The sequence below is a fragment of the Coloeus monedula genome (genome assembly GCF_965178545.1).
Source record: "Coloeus monedula genome assembly, chromosome: 3".
Lineage (NCBI taxonomy): Eukaryota > Metazoa > Chordata > Aves > Passeriformes > Corvidae > Coloeus > Coloeus monedula.
The window spans coordinates 17,811,376-17,819,976 of record NC_138783.1 but is presented as its reverse complement, the minus strand read 5'-3'; the positions used below and the strand labels follow the sequence as shown (position 1 = coordinate 17,819,976).

Sequence of the window (8,601 nt, the reverse complement as noted above, 5' to 3'; positions counted from 1 at the left end):
TGGGTTTAAATCTATTTTGCTTTCTCTCCTAGAAAATAAATTCTCCCCAAAGCAGACTAGGTAGTTATAAGAGTAAGACTGCACTACTCTTGGAAAAATCTGCATACCTTTGTGCTTACATTCCCCTACTTTTGTGTCTGAGCTGAGCCCTTGACAACTGAAAATATTTAAAGAAGAAAAACTAAACCCTAATGAATGTGAAAGGCATCTGCACAAAAACACAAGACTTCTTACTTCTGTCTCAGTTGAAATACATTAAAAGGCTTGTACAGAGTGTAAATGTAAACACGGCTACTCCTTCCTTCTATGCTGTTGTGCACCGGTTTTGAAGGTCTTTGTTACTGGCTTTGTGTCCTTATTCTTTACCTGACAAAGATCCCTAAGTAAAATTTCTTTCTGTGTCTAAGCTCAGCAGCTACGTGGTCACATCTCTCTGTATCATTTTTCCTGTGAACTTTCCATTCCTTCTCCTTTACTTGGAACAAAATCAAGCATTCCGTTAATGGCCAGAAGCCTGCAGCGGGAGGGCCATACCACAGCTCATCTGGGCCTGTGGACGCAATAGGTGAAATGCTATCAGTCTTCTGGAACAGTGATGAGTATCTTTAAAGTCACTTTCCTATAATAGAAACTAAGAGCAGGAAAAAGCATTGGTCTCCTTCATGACTTCTCAAGACCTGTTTTTGCCACATAAAGTCAATTGGCTATAAGCCGTGGACCCAGCTTGGCTTCAAAGTGTGCCTGGCTCTTCATTCACAAACTAAATGCTCTAGAGAGCTGCCAAACCGGGGGGATTATTTTGTCTCATTTTCTGGCAAGCTGCGACTGCGTGTACCACTTCATTTATATGCTAATTGAGGCCAAGCCTCCAAATAGGCTCCATACAATATCAGTGTGACTTGGCTCTGACTGTACGGCTGTTCTGCCTTCAGCAGCCTCAGTGTGTGTGCTCTGAGCTCGACAGGGTTTAATATGTCTTCATCAATGAAGTCCTGGGTCCTGACCCCAGCTTTTGGAGAGTGACGACTGAATTTGAGGAGTCATTCACACTGAGGATTACCACGTCTCTGTGAAGGTGAGCTCATGCCATTTCTTAACCAGGACTCTACACTTTTCAGGTCTGAGGAGATGTTGATGTTTCTTAGGTGAGCTGGCATAATAAAGGGTTGCAGAGGCCACAGCTAATTATGGGGTCAACGTGTTGACAAGCCAGCTAAGTTGAACGGCCAGTTTTGTTACCTCCTCTTGTGCGTGGCAAAAGTTCACTCTCTCCTAAACTGCCCATTTTAGAAGCATAGCAAGCATCCATGCTCTGTCAGCCATTCCTTGAGGAGCTCAGTATTGTTAGAGAAAGAGCAGATACAAATATGTGCATTCAAAGCTACTTTAAAAATATATACATGAAGGGTTCTATTTGACTGTTTCGGATGTTATGAATTCCAGAAGTCAAGCATGGACTATTCAGTAAGTGGACATGCTGAATGTTATAGGACGTTTCACTGAAGGTCTCTAAACTGAGGTTGGGAAATGTGTACACCTTTTCAGAGAGCAGTATTAGTACCTCATGCTTTGAGGCAGAGATGTGACACATACTTTACCATTAACCCCAGAGTTCAGGGGTTCACACTAAGTTCTGAAATTTCTATGTGATATAATTTCCACTTTTTAAACTTTTTTTTAGAAACATATCAAGGCATGTTTCTAGAATCTCATTAAAAGAGAACTGAGTGCTTGAAAATTAGAAAATTCCCAGCTGTCAGTCACCTATGTGATTCCTCTGTGTGTCTACTCTGCAGCACATGCTGTTTTGGACAACAGCAGAATGAGGACATGGAGTTGCAACATGCCTAATTTTTAAAAACTGAGGGCTTGTGCTGCATTTCCAAGTCCTGGTCCAAGTGTCCAAAATAGAGCTACTAGCCATAGCCTACTGGAGAGAGCAAACAGCCAAGCAAACGCTGTTGACAAGAACAAAAATGTGCCAAAAAATCTTGTGCTCTCCCAAGCTGATTGCATGCTCACAACTCTGAAATAAGGGATTATTTGAAACCAGGATTCATGGCTTGGGCTCAGGCACCTGCACTGTTACTTTATATATTGGGGGTTTGGCTGTTTGGCTGTTATCTTTGGAGTTGTGTCAGTGCCCCTCTCTCATCCAGGAAGCAGGAATAATAGTTCAGCATGAGCTTCCTCCCCTTCCTGAGGCAGCTCAAACTTATACCTCTTGTGCAGGACAATTGGTTATCCAGTTAAAGAATTGACACAGAGATGCTCTTCACCTCACCTATGGATGTGAAGTCATGATTTTGCCAGAAAAGGAAGACTCATAGAGCCACAGAGCAAAAAGCAAGAGGCAGCATGACTGCTCTCCTAGTGATGAGGCAATTTCCTGGGATGGAGCAGTTATGGGACAAGGTACTTCCCAGAAGTGTCTCATCATTTTGCAATCTGCTTGTCATTCATCAGGTAAAACTTCCATGGGATTTCCAAAGCCTGCCCATGCATTCACTTTTATTTGTTCCTATGAACAGCTTATGCCTGTTCACAACAGTGTGTTGCCTCCGGGTTATGAACTGTTGGTTGACAAAAATAGGTGCCAGGTGAGGCTCCTGCCATGGCACGACTGCCAGGCTGAAGAATTCTAAGGAGGTGGCTCATTTATCTCCATGACACTGTGCTCCTTTGTGTGCTCAGTGGAGCAGGTCTTGGCAAGTGGCACTGAAGGTGTTTAAAGTGGAAAAGCTCCAAAGCTGATAAATTTCCTCTGTCAAATGGGTCAGAGAAAGGACATCCCTGCACTAGGCCAGGCTGGTGTCATTAGGGAAATGAGGGCTGTTCCTCAGCCTTGGAAGTGACCCAGCCTAGAGCTGAGCATTCGGAAGCTGTGCTAACGGGGGTCATTGCAAAGGGCAGGATCAGGGTGGAGGAGCAGGGAGGAGAGCTTGCTGCTGCACTCAGAGCACCATCCTGTGCTCTGTGAAGCTCTGCAAGGGGCAGCAGTCTTTGTTCCATCAGGTGTCAGCTTTTGCCAGGAAGCAAAGGCAGTAAAAAACCTGAAGAAGCTGGGGAGAGCCAAGTTGGCACAAGCTGGCTTCTAGGAGACTTGTATCTGAAGAACCATCCAAAAGTCTGAAAATACCCTATGAACAGTGAAATCTTAAAGGTTTCTGCCCAAACCCCTTTGCTACCAGCGCTGCAGTTCTGTTACTGCTGGAGTATGGTGCTTGCTCCTCAGCAGCACTGGAAGTCTGATATTTGTTTATTCCATGCTGGAATGAAAAGAGAACAGTTTGAAACGTTCTTCTTTTTTACAAATACATTTTTCTTGTTAACTCAGTTGTGCTAATGTTTGCTTTTGGATGCTAATGGGATGTTTTAATTCATGAATGTTTGTTTTGTGGTGTCAGGCACTGACCTGACACAGGATCCCACTTAAAAGTTCTGCCTGAGTTTTTACTCCAGACCCACTCAGACGAACACAGCAGGAACTTGAATGTGGGTGTCCCAATGTCAAGAGCTTTCCAGAGAATGAAGCCACCTTCTACTCATTGCCAAAAATGCCAGTTTTGACTGAAAGGTAAAAATTTCTTTATTCTGGCTATGCTGTATCTTACCACATTAAGGCTAGCTGAAAATACAGGTTAATTTTGAAATGTGTAGAGTTGCATTTCACAAAGTTATGAACCTACAGTTAAGGCAAAATCCAGATCTTTCAGCAAAGGGAACGGCCTGTTGGCATATTTAACTGGAAAATAGATTTAGCTGGGGAGGAAAGAATGATTTATAGAGATAGAGGAAGAGTGGATGGGCCATTTTCCTGTAGTACAAAAGACTACTTTTGTCAAAGGAAAGGGAGCCACTGCATTTAAATACAAGGTTTAATTCCTGTAGGCATGTAGAGGAAGGTGGTCTGCAGCTTTAGAAGTTCCCTGGGAAGAGATCTGTGTGTCTGAGAAAACTTGAGGTCCATGGTTAGTGTCCTGCTGACTAGTTCTGAGGGACGTAAATACAATGGCTTGCCTGGGTACTAAAAATGCACATCTTGTGATGCTGGCAGTTGCTGGAGGTAGTGAGTGTAACAACCACCCTTCATTTAAATCAACTGCAAAGTGCAATTAGGCTTTAGGGAATAGAGAGCTGAAACAATAGGAGCCACCACCCCAAAAATGAGGGTATGTGCAAAGCTGTTTAAGAATGTGTTGTGTAGGTGGAGGGTTTGACAACATTGAATTGAATTAACATGCAGGTGGCTGTTCATGTGGAAGAGAAACCAGAAAGTCATCAGGGCAGCATGCAGATAAGGCAAGAAGAAAGTCACAGCCAAATAAATTCCTCTCTGAGTGAAAGCTGAGATTTCAGAAGTCAGGCACCTGGAGCTTCAAGCAAGCAAGGTGCTATCTGCTCTGCAGTGCTTACTGATATGTGAGAACTTGTGTTTTAGGAGTTGCTCTGAAATCAGAAGGCTTTGTATCAGAAAAATGCAGTACCAGGTTCCAACACCTGTCCAACTGCAAGAGATAAATGATGCAGACGTATCGACCAGTTAGAATGTGGCAGTGCTCTGATGGATCTCCTCATTATTGCAGTGTCAGAGAAGCAGGTATCTCAGCTTTTAACTCTAGCTAAGCAAGTGAACCCTTTATATGGAATGCAACTTCAGATTCCAGTGTGGAAAATATAAATTAACATCAATTAGAAGGAAAAGGCCAGGTCAGAATAAAACACAAACCAGACCCACCTGGCCTAAGTCAATTCTAATGGAGCTTTCCACGTAGGAATATTTACTTGCTACAGAGTTGAATTTGGCTGAGTTGCACTTGGCTATGGAGGTTTGCTTTATTTCTTTGTTGTACAGTCAGCATGATCACAGTTCAGTTTTACTCTTTGATTACTACAGCATCCAGCACAGTTTTTCCCTTGAATGAGCTTTCCTTGGTTATTCACCTACCTCATTGCCTAGAAAACATCAGTTTTTCAGCATCTTTGTTTTGTTGACTAGGTTTAGCATGTGAGTGAGTTGTTTGCTGTGACAGAAAGGTTGTCCCTTGTGTCTTTATTTGAAAAAAAAAAAAGGCTTTTGACAGTCTGTTTCTATGCCTGACCTTAAGAGATATTCAACATTATGAGTTTGTGAGACAAAGTTCAAGATTCTCCCAACTGTGCCTTTCACAGATAGTTCCTTGGTTTGAAAGTGTCTGCAGGCTCCACACAATTTCCCGTGCAACTGAGTCTGACTTCTGACTTTTATTAAAGCACTGTCTGCATCTGCCTTTCATTAGTCCCATGAATGATCACTAAGTGTAGATTTAGATTCTTCTTACACTTACGCTGCAGAAAATGAAAAGCAAATGGGTTCAAGGTAAGACTGAAGCAAGGCTGTACATAATTCTGCTGCATTCTTCTGAACCCCAGCTAGCTCTCTGGTGATGCACTGGCCAGAGCACTGGCTTTTCTGAGCTTTCCAGAATGCATTACCCAGAGTTCAACCTCTAGACATTCTTTCATGTGTATTAAAGAAGTTTTTAGATTTCTTTGCTATTCTCTTGTGGTATGTGATAAGAGCTGCTGGATTGCCACGATTGCAACGGCCCGACTGTGGCAAACAACAGTCTGTGTCTTTGAATGGCTGTGCTGTACAACTTCAAGCTGTTACAGAGCTTTGGGGAGTGTTTTGTGGCTTGTGGTATATGCAGAATGGGTGATTTGTAGACCTTCTAAGTCTAACCAATTACCCCGGTGCTTGTGAGGCATTGGATTGGATGACCCTGGTGGCTTATTCCATGTAAAGTGTGTGATATCTCACACTGCTCACTATTTTAAGAGAAATAAATAATTGCCTTTGTTGGATTCCCGCTTTGAAAATTTTGCCACAGTTGGGCCATTGCAATCGTGGCAATCCAGCAGCTCTTATCACATACCACAAGAGAATAGCAAAGAAATCTAAGGCATTTTCAACATCCTAAGCACCAAACACCCTGAAGGCCTCTAAATGAAAATGCACTAAGCAATATATCCTACCCCATTCCTTAGCCCTACTTTTGCACTCTGCTGGTATGACACATGCTCAGTGTAGGACACACACCTTGCACTTGAGCATGCATGTACATAAACATAATCCCCAGGGAGCTTCCCATACCTTTTCTGTCTTCACAGCACAATTGTGCTGTGTCTTCTGGCCTCTGCAGAGCCTGAGAAGAGAGGTGGCATCTCTCTTCCCAAGCACTTCCAAAGCCTGTCAGCAAGTCACCCAAGGCTCAGCAGCCTTGGACATGATCCAGCCCAGAGGCTAAAGGTTTCTTGCTCTCTCTGATCACTGGAAAAAAACAACAGCTCTGATCCGTGTTTGAGGGGAAGAAAGTTTTTGGTCCCAACTGTCTGTGCAGACACATCTGGGACTTTTGCTGCTCACCTACAGAGCTTTTTTTCCTTCTCTTGTCCTGCTGGTGACTTTTATTTCCATTAATAATTAGGTGGGAATTGCCAGGAATATTTCTTCTCTTATGCAAAACCACCTTCAGTAATTTCAGAAACAGCTGTGTGTGTTTAATATCACCATATCTGGATGCTTCTGCCAGAGTCACTGTGCCCTGCTCTCTGTATAGATGCAGAAGAAATATGGAGTATTCTCACTTGCTTTTCTCTCCCTCTCAGAGCAAAACATCAAATACAGTAACCGAAACATATGAGCTTCGCAGGACCCAATAGAAAGTAGGTATGTTTTCAAAATGATGTTTGGTTTGCATTTTGAGATTTAGTCTAGTTTAGGTCTTCAGTTACCCAAAACAGTTGCATCCATCTTAATCTAAAAAATGTAAATAGCAGCTCTGTTAGTGACCAGAAAATCGATGCTCTAAAGCTAGTTCCAAATGAAATGGTTCAGGAAAAAAAAATCTGAGCACAGTACTCTTCTGATAGCAGGTAGATGAGAGCTTTGCTTCACATGGAGGATAGGCTTGGACTATTGGCATCCAAACAGATCAGCAATGTGACATTTGTTTCTCACAGGAAAATCCTTTCCCTAGGGTACAGACAGGAAATCCAAAATGAGAGGAGGTAAATACCAAAGGACCACTGAGGAAAGGGGAGGAGAAAGAACAAGAAGCACAGTGTTCACTTGTTGTGTCCACTAAAGAAAGGCTCGGGAAAGAAAACTGCATGAGAAATAAGCGCTTATTTTGATACTATATGAAGTGCTGTGATTGCAGGATGAACCACTTCCGTGCTGCGAAGCTGTAGCGCAGATCACTGTGCAGCCCAGTGAAGTCTTTATTTACTGTGTTCTTTGTTTCCTTAAAAATCATTTCATTCCTTTGGGGAAAAAAAAAAGACAAATCAAATTCACCTTATTCAACTAAAGCATGAGATAGACCCTTAAGTTTGTTCACAGCACTTGTTTTTCTGAGTGCTTGCCACTGTGCACCAGCAGCTTTTGTGAAGCTCTTGACTCTTTCATGTTAGAAATTTTGGTGCAAACTCAGTGATCCAGCAGTGGGTGAGGATTACAGCAGCACACGTGTATTTAACTCAGGGACCTTTTGCTGACTGTATTTTGTCTAGGCTCACACAGCCTCTCAAGCTGCTTCCCTCTGAGTACAGGAGGCTCTGCTTCAAGTATAATGAGGTCTGGGAGGGACAGGAGCTGACCCACTGAGCCTTGCAGTCGCTCCTTGAACCCACTGATGGGAGCTTTGTTTTGGACTGATGCTGTTTGTTCAGCCTCCCCCAGAACTCAGGACGCAAATGCTGGGCAGCAAGGGGTGGGTAAGGAGAGCTAATCGCTGAAGCACAAGGAACAGAGCAAGGAGAACTCACCTTGGAAGGAAGGGCAGTGCAAGGCTCTTCTGTGTGGTGCTGCTGAGATGCTCCGTGACAGGGAGACTGTGAAATGGGGGCTCTGAAAAGGACATTCTTCACGTTGGAATTGCTGACTTGAGGTTTTTGTCAGCTGGATCTTTGGGCTTCTTGCCAGCACAGAGAAAGCTAGCAAAAGCTGTTTCTGCTGTTGCATATGATCAGGGAAGAAGGAAAGGAGGAAGAAAATAAATGAGGTACTGTAGTACTTTTAAAAGAGAAACATTTTTTGCAGAGAAGTAAAAATGGAAAGTTAGGACAGCTTTGAAACTGAAGCTACAATCCTACTGTAGTCAAAACTTAGAAAAGATTAAGACTCAGATGGAATTGTTTGAACTGGATTTGCTAATCAAAGGCAAATTTATCTTCAAGTGTTATTTTCACTTAACATTTTTTCACTCCGTTTCCTATGTTCTTTGGAGGGTTCATGCTGTCTTAATGTTTATCGGGGTTGCATGATTTCTGTGCCTTCCAATAAGGAAATAGGATACTCATATATCCTTATTTTTCAAACTTTCATTTCAGTTTTTTATCCATTTAAAACCTGTCCAACTGAGATCAATGATTTCATGGTGCTCATAACCCCTGGTCATGGCATATTTAACAAAAGTGGAGCTCTCAGATAACATTTCCCAAACAAATTCCAGTACAGCTACATTTTGACATTCTCTTCCTGAGCTTTGACCAGATACAAGTGGCACCATTTCATTGTCAAATTCTATCCAACTTCTATAAAAACAATAGAGAGGT

The 8,601-nt window shown here is 42.7% G+C and overlaps 1 protein-coding gene across 1 annotated transcript in view; it reads left to right on the top strand.

Annotated features, from left to right (window-relative positions):
- Positions 1–937: 937 nt before the first annotated feature.
- Positions 938–8,601, top strand: part of PHLDB2 (pleckstrin homology like domain family B member 2) — an 81,335-nt gene continuing 73,671 nt past the window's right edge. The window contains exon 1 of the mRNA XM_082277517.1: positions 938–1,075. The gene's annotated coding sequence lies outside the window, so the exon portion shown is untranslated. The remainder of the gene's footprint in view (positions 1,076–8,601) is intronic.